Raw genomic sequence first — 12,400 nt, 5'->3', positions numbered from 1 at the left:
GAAATCGACTCATGACTCGTAAAGCCGTAGGTTTTAATCCCGCTGCTGATATGAGGATCTTGTTAATAAGTGATATCTAAATATCTTTGAGCCTAGAGGCATATCCTGATCCTAATGAGTTTCTGGATTCAACTCAGCTAGACTTTTTTTTCCTGGAACAAATAAAAAAAAGGTAAAACCAAAATTTTCTTCATTAAAAAAAGATGGAACCAATTTTATTTTTTTTTTGGGTCAAAAAACGAAACCAAGCTGCGACCACCAAATGCGCCAACTCATCATCGAATAGAAACCATGTGAGGGGTTATCCCAATCCAAATCCTAAACGTTGATTATTTTATTATTTTCTTTACGTTATAGTCTTCTCGTATTGATCGTTGTTTCCTCAACAGAATGGATAAAAACGGAAGCATACTTTTCTCATAGAAAATATTATGATGATTACCAATATTATAAATAATTAACAATTATTAATGTTTTCATGTTTAATTTTAACATCGCCTATGAGCATGACTGAAAATTTTTAACTGTGTCAAGCCGCATCCGCCCAACCGGGTACGCCGCTACCAGGTGACACAGTTCCACGTAATGAATGCGAGGCAGGGGGATCAGAGAAGAAGAACCCATTCGGGCCCAAAAGGAAAAAGTAAAATGACGAAGAAGGACCTAACAAAACTGCAAATTACTACTCGGTACACCCCAGTGCACAATAATGTTGCCTAGTTTGTCCTACTAAGGTACGCCACCAAGAGGTTCTAATCAGCGGCCTCAGTTCTATCTTGCGCGTGTCGTGGATTCTGATTGTGTTGGCCCATCAGGCAAGGGGAAGCACCAAACCATCGTGCCCCAACTAGACAGCAGAAGAAAAGCGAGATAATTAAGAAAAAAGGATATGAAAAATAAAAATTCTTAAAATCATTTGATATCCCCCCGTCTTTCGTTCATCGATATAGAGAGGAGAGACACCAAAAGAACCAGAAGGGAGAACCATGGTTTCAACGAGACGTAGTGGATCTCTCTCTGGCAACAATTCCAAAAGATCTTCTTCTTCGGATGATAACCCTCCCTCACCGAAGCGTCAAAAGGTCTCTTAGAATCAATTGGGATAGGAATGCTTCACTTTTGAGTCTGTTTCCAACGTTTTCGAATGTTGAAGCGTCAAAGATTTCTTTTTCTTCTCCTTTTTCAACGACTTTTCGAGATTTGGGTTTACGGGTGTGTTGGATTTTTAGGTTGAAAATGGAGGTCCGTCGGAGAAACCGAAGCCAGCAGCGGAGAATTCTAAAGAAGTAAGTACCCCTGAGCCGGCGGCTGATCCTGGAGAATGCGATGCTCAGATCGCTGGAGATGGCACTGGTGATGGTCCGACTTCTGGCAAGAGTGATGCTGCAGCGGCTGTCGCCGTGGCGCTGCCGATCGGTGATGGTACATTTTTAGCAGTTTGAAATTTAATTCGCTATTATCGTATCACTTACTTGACTTCGGTGATAAGCTTCATATGTTTTTATTTCAACGCTTAATTCCTTTTACCTTCAAGGGTCTTCGCCGACTTTGATGGTTGATAAGCCGAGGGGTTCTTTGTCTTCGTGGAATATATATCAGAAGCAAAGTCCAAGTTCTGAGACCCCGGCGCCTTGGTGCAGGCTCCTGTCGCAGTCTGCCCTGGTAATTCATGTTCATTGAAGTGAAGTGAATGGAAAAGAGAAATATGATTAGGCAGTAATTTGTTTAGTTAGCCGCCTTTTTCTTTTCACCGTGCAAAATGATTGTGGTAGTTAACATGTTTGAGTGTTCACTCATGTGGCACAGCGACTTTATCAGTTATTTTTTTTAAAAAAGAAAATTGAAATATATATATGCTGCAGAACCAAAATGTTCCCATTGGCACACCCAACTTCACTATTGGTTCCAGTAGAAATTGCAACTTTCCATTGAAGGATCAGACTATAAGTGGGAATCTATGCAAGATTAAGCATACCCAGGTAAATTTTAAAATTTTTGAACACTTAAATGATGTGAATTCTTAGGATATGAATTTAATTTCAGTTGCTGTTTCTGAAACTATTCAGCGTGAGGGATGTGCTGTAGCCGTGCTAGAGAGTACGGGTAGCAAAGGATCTGTGCTAGTTAATGGGACACAAGTCAAGAAGAACAGCAGCTGTGTTCTTAACTCGGGTGATGAAGTGGTCTTTGGTTTGCTCGGAAATCATTCTTATGTATCCTTTTATCTTTTTGCCATTCTTTTGTCTCTCCTTTTTCTCCTCTAGATCAATAGAGTCTGTTGTTCTACTTCCCCATTATTTCCTTGTGCGCAAGTTGATTTAGTATATTTGCATGAGTGGTCTCCTTGAATTATCTTGGCTTAGATCTTTCAGCAGCTAAATGCTGATGTTGCAGTTAAGGGTGCAGAAATTCAGGGTGGTGCAGGGAAATTTCTGCAGCTTGAAAGGAGAACTGGAGACCCCTCAGCTGTGGCTGGGGCTTCCATTTTGGCTTCTCTTTCTAGCTTCAGACAAGATCACCCGAGATGGAAATCTCCATCTCAGAATACCAATAAAGCTCATCAGGGCACTGATGTATCTGCTCATTCTGCTCATCATGATAATACAGAAACTGAGCTTGATGGTCCGGAAGGCAACTCAGCCCCAAATATCGAGAGTGATAAAGCAGCTGACGTTGGAGCAAGTGACAAGAATCATCCAATGGAATGCGATCCAGATGCTAGCATGGAGGCAGGCAATGTAAAAATTTCTGGGATGACTGATTTCCTAAGGCCTTTCTTCAGGATCTTAGCTCGATCTAGTTGTAAACTGAAATTGAGCAAAAGTATCTTTAAACAGGTATTGGAAGAAAGAAATGGGACGAGGGATATGCTGGCAGCATCAACCTCGGGTATGTCTGTGCGCTGTGCGGTGTTTAAAGAAGATGTTCATGCTGCAATATTGGATGGAAAAGACATGAAAGTGTCATTTGACAACTTCCCATATTATTTGAGGTATAATTTTTTCTTTTATGTTTTATACTATTTGCAATGCCTTTTTTAGAGATTATACAATTGTGTAAATGAAACATGGCTGTCATTTTGAAATATGAATTGAGGTTTCTGGATTTATTTCCATTTATTTTTGAAATATAACGGGCACTATTCTTCACGAGTTTGACTCGGCTGACTGCATATAGTGTGTTGCAGTTATTCTTATAGCTTCTTCTAAGGGTGGATTACTGATTTAGAGCTTCACTCTTAATTTTTTTTTTTGGGGGCAGCGAGAACACAAAAAATGTCTTGGTTGCAGCTTGTTTTATTCACCTGAAGCACAAGGAACATGCAAAATACACAACAGATCTTACAACCATCAACCCGCGTATTTTACTTTCTGGACCTGCAGGTGTGCGGCTTTTGAATTGCTTCTCTTCACCAATCTCCTTTTTCTCTTTGTCACAGGTTTCTGTCATTGTGACAAGTGGCTCCAATTTTGAGAGAAACCGTGAATTTTTATGATTTGCAGGGTCAGAAATATATCAGGAGATGCTGGCAAAAGCACTTGCTAATTACTTTGGAGCTAAGTTGCTCATATTTGATAGCCATTTGCTTTTGGGTGTAAGATGAAGTTTCCTTCTTGGTCTGATATAGGGACTAGGCCATGCATACTGTTTTTGTATTCCTGTTGTGTTATTGAAATATAGTAAAAATTGTTATAATGAATTTTCAATTTATGTGTGAATATATATTTTAAATTTTGTGTCTTGAAAGAGTTATTAAAGTGCTAATTGGTAGATTTATGAATGAAAATAGGGTTTATCATCCAAGGAAGCAGAGCTACTCAAAGATGGATTTCTTGTTGAAAAAACCTGCAGCTGCGCCAAGCAAAGTTCCACAGCCGCTGACTTGGCTAGGAACTTGGACCCATCAACTAGTGAAACAGATACGCCTAGCCCTTCAAATGCACCTACTTCATATGGCCTTGAACCTCAACCCAAAACTGAGACTGACGCCACTCTTTCCACTTCTGGGGCAACTAAAAATTGTTTGTTTAAACTAGGTAGATGTTCAATTTTTCAGCCATCATTATGAAGCTTTGGTTTCATTACTTTGGCATTCTTCATTCTCCATGTATAATCATGCAGGTGACAGGGTGAAATATAGCTGTTCATCTTCTGTTGGTTTGTATCAGACATCTTCAAGGTGCAAATTTGTAATAAAATTTTAAGTGTTAATATCTTGTTTCTCATTCGCACAAATGTGTCTGTTTTGCATTTGTTGTGTAAGCTATAGAAGAGATGTTTATGTTGTCATACATGCTGCACAACCTTTTAGACTTGACATAGCAGTACTGTGAATGAAAACTGGGAACGTTATTCGTCAAAATAGGCTGGCTGTAGCAAAGTCCTAAATTATCATGGTTTATTATATATGCATTGGGTTCTTTCCCCTAAATAGTCAACAGTATAGTTTATGATTGATTCTGGTTAGAATACTGCTTACTAGAAAGGGACTATTTCTCTTTTCTTTTCTTTTTTTTTTTTGGGGGGGGTGTGGAAGATAAGTGCTACTTAAGGTGACTGCATTTCTGTAGTGGCTAAATAACTAATTTTAATTTACTTTAAGCTGTGTTATAGATGTCTGCAACCTAATTATTGGTGTAGTTATAAGTACTGTAGGAGATTGAGATGATTTATTGCTAGGAAGAAAACATTTCAATTTATGTTGATTTGTATAGGTTGTTATTACTGCTTTATTGGGACCTTCTGTGTGAGAAACAGTCTAAGGGCCCGTGATAAATAAATGTGGAGAATGCTTTGATTCTTATTTAGATGATATTCCATTTTAAATTTTAAAGTATTAGTAAATGAAATGGCCTATTGGTTCTAATAGAGAACATTGTCGGGAGACTCGACTTCAAGATCTCTTTATGCAGTTCATCCCTCTTCATAATTTATCTCTTGTATTGTTCTTATATATACGCACCCCTTCCTTCTTGATTGAAGTTTAAAGTTTTCCTTTTTTTTTTCTTTTGGTGATGCTTTGCAATATCCTGTGTGCAATGTAGGGGCCCATCTAATGGAAGTCGGGGGAAGGTTGTCTTATGTTTTGATGAGAATCCTTCGTCAAAAATTGGTGTAAGATTTGACAAGCCCATACCTGAAGGAGTTGATCTTGGAGGTGCCTGTGAGGCAGGTCAAGGATTTTTCTGCAATGGTATTATTCAAGATACATGCTCAGATTTTCTGTAGTCTTCTATCGAAGTGTATCTTCTGCTTGGATAATAAATATCTCTTGCTCTTCCTAGTTAATGACCTTCGATTGGAGAACAGTGGTGTGGACGAGTTGGACAAATTACTTATCAATACTTTATTTGAGGTATCCTTTCTTTCCGTTCTATTGTCTTAAAAAAATATTTGTTACCATTTTGTGCTCCAATTTTACTCCGGATTTTCTGTCTTTTCTTTGGTTTTAGGTTGTTTATAGTGAGAGCAGAACTGCACCTTTCATTTTGTTCATGAAAGATGCTGAGAAGTCTATTGTAGGAAATGGAGATCCATTTTCATTTAAGAGTAGGCTTGAAAAGCTTCCAGACAATGTGGTTGTTATAGGTTCGCATACTCACACTGACAGTCGCAAAGAGAAGGTAAGATTGTTTTGATTTTCTTGAAAACTATTTTATGATCCTGAATTGGAATGCATTTTGGGTCTCTGGAAATTGAGTGATCAGACTAATGCTTAGCTTTTCTGGACAATGATTACGAGTTCATAATAGCTAACTGCTAGATAATCTTGGTAAAGTTTGATGTATATCATCTAATTCTAATGAAATCTTGTTGAAAGTATGAAGTTTTAGTTTCTAAATACCTGTACTTTGCATGTTTATGGGTTTGACATGTCTGTTTTTGTTTAATATGAATTGAGAAACTGGCAAGGAAGGTGTATGATAATTGACGTAGGATACAAAAGTACAGATCGAGTACCCTGTATTTGCATACATGTAATTATTTCATTGGCTATGTTTCCTATTGACTTCTTGAACTTTTCAATTATTTTTCCTACCAGTCACATCCAGGGGGTTTGCTTTTTACAAAATTCGGCAGCAATCAGACTGCCCTTCTGGACTTGGCTTTCCCGGTAATGACTCTGTCTCCTATTGAATTTATTGCCTCTTCATCGGAGAGAGAGAAACGGGATTTTCCTGTACATCTGTGTCTTTGTCTTGTATGATGTTTATTCTACAGGATATCTCACCTATAGCTGCACCATATTTTTTGTTTTATTTTATTTTTATTTTGTAACGGTCTCTTTTATTATTTCAGGATAGCTTTGGAAGATTGCATGAGAGGGGAAGGAAGTCCCAAAGCCGAACAAAACTTTGACTAAGCTTTTCCCTAATAAAGTTACAATTCACATGCCACAGGTTTGTACACTAGATTGCACATAATCAGTTACGCTCTCTTCGTATCATACATTGTTGATAACCTTTTTCCGGTCATAGGAAGAGGCACTTCTAGCATCTTGGAAGCAGCTTCTGGATCGAGATGCCGAGACTCTAAAAATCAAAGCAAATTTGCATCACCTGCGAACAGTGAGTTCCTAATATGCGCCTGTTTGACTTTCGAACAATTGTTTCTATCAGGATCTTAGGGGTTGCCCCATGATGCTCTGGAATTTAAGTTATTTGTAATAAACTTTTCATTATTTATGAGCCTCCAAAGTAAGCATGGAGCAAGAAGATATGTAGACAGCCAAAAGGAGGAAGAACCTATGAATTTGATGTCTAGACTAAGTGATATGTGGATCTGTTCTTTGGTCATAGGCCTAATGTGCTTTGCATGCTTTGGTAACTGTACACTTGGTAGCTGTTATTGACGTGAGGCATGAGATTAAATCTTTATTCGCCAGATTTTCCTTTGACATTTGAGTGTCGCAATCAGTCAGCAGTTGACCATCTTATATTTTTGCAGACGCCAGTCTTCTAGTTTAACTAGCAACAATGATTGAAGCAGGCTTTTAGGAATGAACATATGTCGTGTGTATTGGAGGGTCGAGGGAATTCAATGATAATTCTGGAATCTTATTCACCATCAAACTTGTGAAAAGTGAAGGAAGAAAGAGTTTTGACTGACTTAAAATGGGGAAAATTACAGCTGTTTGCAAACAATTATTGAATGCTGCCACCTACCATCTGCTAACTATTTAATATTTACAGATAAATCTAACCTGAATAAATAATATTAACACTCCCCATGTAGCAATGTAGTTCTTTACAGCTATTTTGTGAGTCCAAGTAAATTTTGGTTTCGCTTCAGGCAACTAGGATACATTACATATTAGTGATTATTAATGAAAGATAGTATGCCTTGAATATGTACTGGGTGCCATGAGGGGGTAGTTTCTTTTGTTCTATCAATTGCATTTGGGTAATTGCCTCTTGTCCTGCTACTTGTTTCTTCTCCCCATGCAATCTTTTTTTTTTTTTTAATAAATTATTGCTTTATTTTTCATATGTAAAAAACAATGGGGAAATGGAGCTTGTTAAGCACATTTTTCAGTTGTGTTTTGGGAGAAAATGGGTATTGCCCTCTCCCTGTTCTGATCATAGATGAATTAAAGAGGGGGATTGGCTGTCTCTGTTATTATTCCTACTCCTATTTCATTGCATTATTCTTATGGCAAAATAATTTTTATGAATGCAATTTTAATTTACAATTTTAGTCAATAACATAAGTCATCTTCTCTCCATTTGCTTTCCTCTTATTTTCTTCCTTTGTCTTGTCTTCTCATGCAAGTAAAGGGTCAGACTCCGCAAGTTACTAAATTTTGATGTTTTGATTTGTGTTAAACTGGATGGCGTGGCCTAAACGTTTACTGTTCTGGTTATTGTGTTCTTAACTTGTACAGTTTATCAAACTTTTGTAGGTTTTGAGTCGTTGTGGGATGGAATGTGAAGGACTTGAGACTCTGTGCATTAAAGACCAGGCGCTTACAAATGAAAGTATGTTATGCTAATAAGTATATGAAAGCTTTAGGATTTGCATTTCAAATTTCTCTTCTATATCATGTTAGCTATATTTCAGATGCAGAGAAGATCGTTGGTTGGGCTTTAAGCCACCATCTCATGCAGAACTCTGAAGCCGATCCTAATTCAAAGCTTGTATTGTCCTGTGAAAGGTAATTGTTAGCCTGCAACAGTTGTGTAAAATAGTACATTTACTGTGCTGTAACTTTATAATCATGTTGCCATTTTGCCATGCTACCAGCATCCAGCATGGAATTGGGATCTTGCAGGCCATTCAAAATGAGTCCAAGAGCTTGAAGAAGTCTCTGAAGGTGATTGTTAGGCACTTGTACTAGATTATACAATAGATTTTCTGTCATGGAAATTTAACTGCTGTGTTTATTCAAAGGCTGCTGTCTTAATGATTTTACTCATTGTGTTGGCTGAATCTAGGATGTTGTAACAGAAAATGAGTTTGAAAAGAGGCTGTTGGCTGATGTAATTCCTCCTAGTGACATTGGTGTTACTTTTGATGATATCGGAGCTCTTGAAAATGTCAAGGATACACTGAAAGAATTGGTCATGCTTCCTTTGCAAAGGCCAGAGCTTTTCTGCAAGGGGCAATTAACCAAGGTTCACGATACAAACTGAAGTGCACTGTGTTGTTTATCATGCTTTCTGCTCGTCATGTTTGCTGACTGTCTGCAAGTTATATTGTTATTGTTTTCTATATGCTTTCTCCTAATTTCTTGTTGTTCAATGGCTATCCATAGAAATTCCGGCAAAATGACTTTACACATCATTGCCTGATATTTTACTTACTATCAGTCCTAAAAAATTATCTGACGAATTTAAAATGTGTTGCCTCATTGAATCCATTTCATTATGTGGAATTTGTTTTTGCTAGAAGATTTGTATATCTTTTGAAGCTTTTGATTGACTCCTATCATTTGGTGTCCTCAGCCCAAAAGAAAGGGATGGGATTGCAAAGACGAATTACCTTACCTTTTCTTTTCAAACATGTAGAGTGACCTACTTTTTGAAGCCGTTGTATGTGATGCTGACCTCTGTACAATATCTGCAACTGCTTTATTGTGTAAATCCTCCCATAAAATCTTGTTAGAAACATCTGATGATGGTGGTCCAGAATCATGGCAGTTATTTTTCTTCTCTGGAATCACCTTTTTCCCCCCCTTATAATTATAGGATTAGCAAAGGGATTGTGATAGAGCCCTGCTAACAGTGAATGGAAAATACGGCGAGAGAAGACAGTAGAAGATATAAATGAGGGAAATCCTTGGGTTTTGCTATTGAAGTTTCAAAATGCCAAATCAGTGTTACAGAAGATTTCACTGATTCTGACTAAAACCCTATTCCCCTGGTACGACCAGAATGAAAAACAATCAGAACAATACAGCACGCATCCATTGACCATTGGCATGGGAGAGGCTAGACTCTCCTCACCACGCTTACTATCAAAATACGTCCCAAAACTCCCTCTGGAAGTCCCAAAGCAACTATATATTCAGAAGTAATATTCATTACTCCCTAAGACTGCCCTAGCCTTTTCCATATAGTCAGGATCCTCAGAGGATAATTCCTAGGACCAGCAGAATTATTCCCTTCTACTCCGTGTCTCTTCCTTGATTTCCTCTTATATGTCTCAATAAAACCATCAGCTCTGATATTATTTTTGGAATTATGCTTGAAAGCAATTTTGGTGTCACCTAACAGGTTATTTGTCAAAATTTTGTGTACAGCCTTGCAAGGGTATCTTATTGTTTGGGCCCCCAGGAACAGGAAAGACAATGCTTGCAAAGGCCGTTGCCACTGAAGCTGGCGCTAACTTCATCAACATTTCCATGTCAAGCATTACATCTAAGGTTATTTCTGTGCTTCATTCAGTGCTTTCTGATACTTGTATTATTTTTTTGTGCTTTTTATAACTTCTTTTCTTGCCCACTTTTTGCCACAGTGGTTTGGTGAGGGTGAAAAATATGTGAAAGCTGTCTTCTCCCTGGCCAGTAAAATTGCTCCTAGTGTCATATTTGTTGACGAAGTAAGCTTTTTAGGCTGTGGCTTCTTTGGTGTTAATTCAGAGGATTCATCTTAACTGATGCCTTTTCTAGGTTGACAGCATGTTGGGCAGGAGGGAAAATCCAGGGGAGCATGAGGCCATGCGCAAGATGAAAAATGAATTCATGGTGAACTGGGATGGCTTACGTACAAAGGACACTGAGCGAATTCTTGTACTGGCAGCCACTAATAGGCCTTTTGATCTTGATGAGGCTGTCATCCGGAGGCTGCCACGAAGGTGGATATCATTTTCAACTGCATCTTTTTTCTTATTTATTGGCCTAAAGAGTTTCAGCACTTGTTAGATCTTTTGTGAACTTATGGTCTTGTGCAGATTGATGGTAAATTTGCCGGATTCTTCGAATAGAGCAAAGATATTGAAAGTTATACTAGCCAAAGAGGACTTATCTCCTGATGTTGACTTGGATGCAATTGCCAGTATGACTGACGGATATTCTGGAAGTGATCTCAAGGTTATAGGAGCTCATTTTCTGTTTGCATTATATGACAATATATGTTAATTGACAGCATTGTCACTAGTCAATATTTGAGGTGCCTTCTTGCTCTCATACTGCAGAATCTTTGCGTGACTGCTGCACATCGTCCAATTAAAGAGATATTAGAGAAGGAAAAAAAGGTAGGGTTCTATTCTATATGTTGTCTTAGCAGTGAGTGACTTTGCCAGTGACGGTTGAAGTATGTTGCATGAATCATTCTGCCACATGTACTAGCTAGTTGGACGTGTTATAAAAATGTGTTAATTGGAAGTTTGGCCACTTTTATGTGATATGTTTTATGCATGACAGGAGCGTGCTGCTGCTCTCGCAGAAGGCAGACCTCCTCCGGCATTAAGTGGCAGTGCTGATATCCGGTCTTTAAACATGGAGGATTTTAAAGATGCTCATGAACGGGTATGGCATGGAAACTTCTGTTTAAGCTTCCCTCCCTCTCCCTTCCCCACCTGTCCAGCCCTTGTTCTGGACTAAAAAGAAGTAACTTTTCATGTTATTTTGGGCCAGGTATGTGCAAGTGTTTCCTCTGAATCCGTAAATATGACTGAGCTCTTACAGTGGAATGAACTATATGGCGAAGGTGGTTCGAGAAGAAAGAAAGCCCTCAGCTATTTCATGTGAGAGTTTCTCCCCTGTACAAAATTTCTCCCCCCCATTACTGCCTCCATCTCCCAAACCATGCATATCTGTGTGGGTGCCTGCTGTCGAGCCATTTCATTTGTAAAATGAATCATAGGTTCTGAAGACAATTTTTTCTTTCCAATGGCAAATGGGAAGGTGGGGTTTTTTTGGAAGGAATAGAGCCTCTCAATTTTGGCCATGCTTCTACATCTTTTGTTTTGTTCCTCATCCCCTTGCTGCCAGCACAAAGAAAGCGCATTGACATATTTTTTCCCCCCTAGAGTTATGATTATGAGCTTACTAGTAAAACGTGAAGATAAGAAGTCAGATGACCCCGTGCATATACTTATGTTGAGCACTAATATTTTCTGGAACAATAAGCATCTAGATTATGACCGTCACCTGGTATATGTACATAAATTGCATGTTAGAGCCCTCGTTAGGTGGTTTCCTAGGTCTGCAAGTTAATCAATGTTTTATTGGATTTGTGTAATGCTGATAAATCTGTCAGTGTTCGAGTTAAATCAAATGCTATTTATAGAAAATTGACATCTTTTAGTCTATTTAAAGCTTTGTTGTTGTAGCGCCTTTAAATTTGTGAAGTTTAGTTCTGCATTCTGGGAATTGTCAGAGGCGTTATGTTTTTGGGCCCTTTATCTATTTATTTATTTATTTGCATTATAGAGATGGTTGTCTGGCTATACTAGTTTTTTTCACATTCATGCGTCTAGAAAAATTTCATATCTTGCAAGTGCATGCACTCGTTGTTTCGTCCAACACCCTCCTTATCGATTTGCTTTGTTGTTTAATTTTTTGGGTAACTATTGATTTTAATTTGATGTAGGGGGTGTTTAGATGGAATCAAAATTATAATTTTAAAAGTGTTTTTACGATATATAAAGTAAATATGTGGAGGAATTTATTTTAATTTGTAGAAAAATACTTTTATCATTTTTCACTAAACCCAAACACCCTGCAATATAAATTAGATAGCCAAGTTTTTACAATAAATCGAAGTTGGTGAGGATTTAGAAGTGCATTTTGATCAGTGGTTCTTGATGTTAACTTTTTTTAATGGAATGTATCTTCCATATTAAAATCTGTTATTCGCCTCAACGTAAATTATTATTGAATGAAAATATTTATGTATAATATGGGTTACAGCATTATTTGCAAGACATTTGTACCATAAATACTGTATCCGATGAA

General features: G+C 37.9%; 1 pseudogene; it reads left to right on the top strand.

The window, feature by feature from the left end:
* Positions 1–909: 909 nt before the first annotated feature.
* Positions 910–11,774, top strand: LOC114723095 (uncharacterized; annotated as a pseudogene).
* The last annotated feature ends 626 nt before the right edge of the window (positions 11,775–12,400 follow it).

This window comes from Neltuma alba, unplaced genomic scaffold (genome assembly GCF_004799145.2).
Source record: "Neltuma alba isolate B1F8T4 unplaced genomic scaffold, ASM479914v2 tig00012124_pilon, whole genome shotgun sequence".
Taxonomy (NCBI): Eukaryota; Viridiplantae; Streptophyta; class Magnoliopsida; order Fabales; family Fabaceae; genus Neltuma; species Neltuma alba.
The sequence above is the reverse complement of the archived record's forward strand: the minus strand, read 5'-3'. Positions and strand labels throughout refer to the sequence as shown.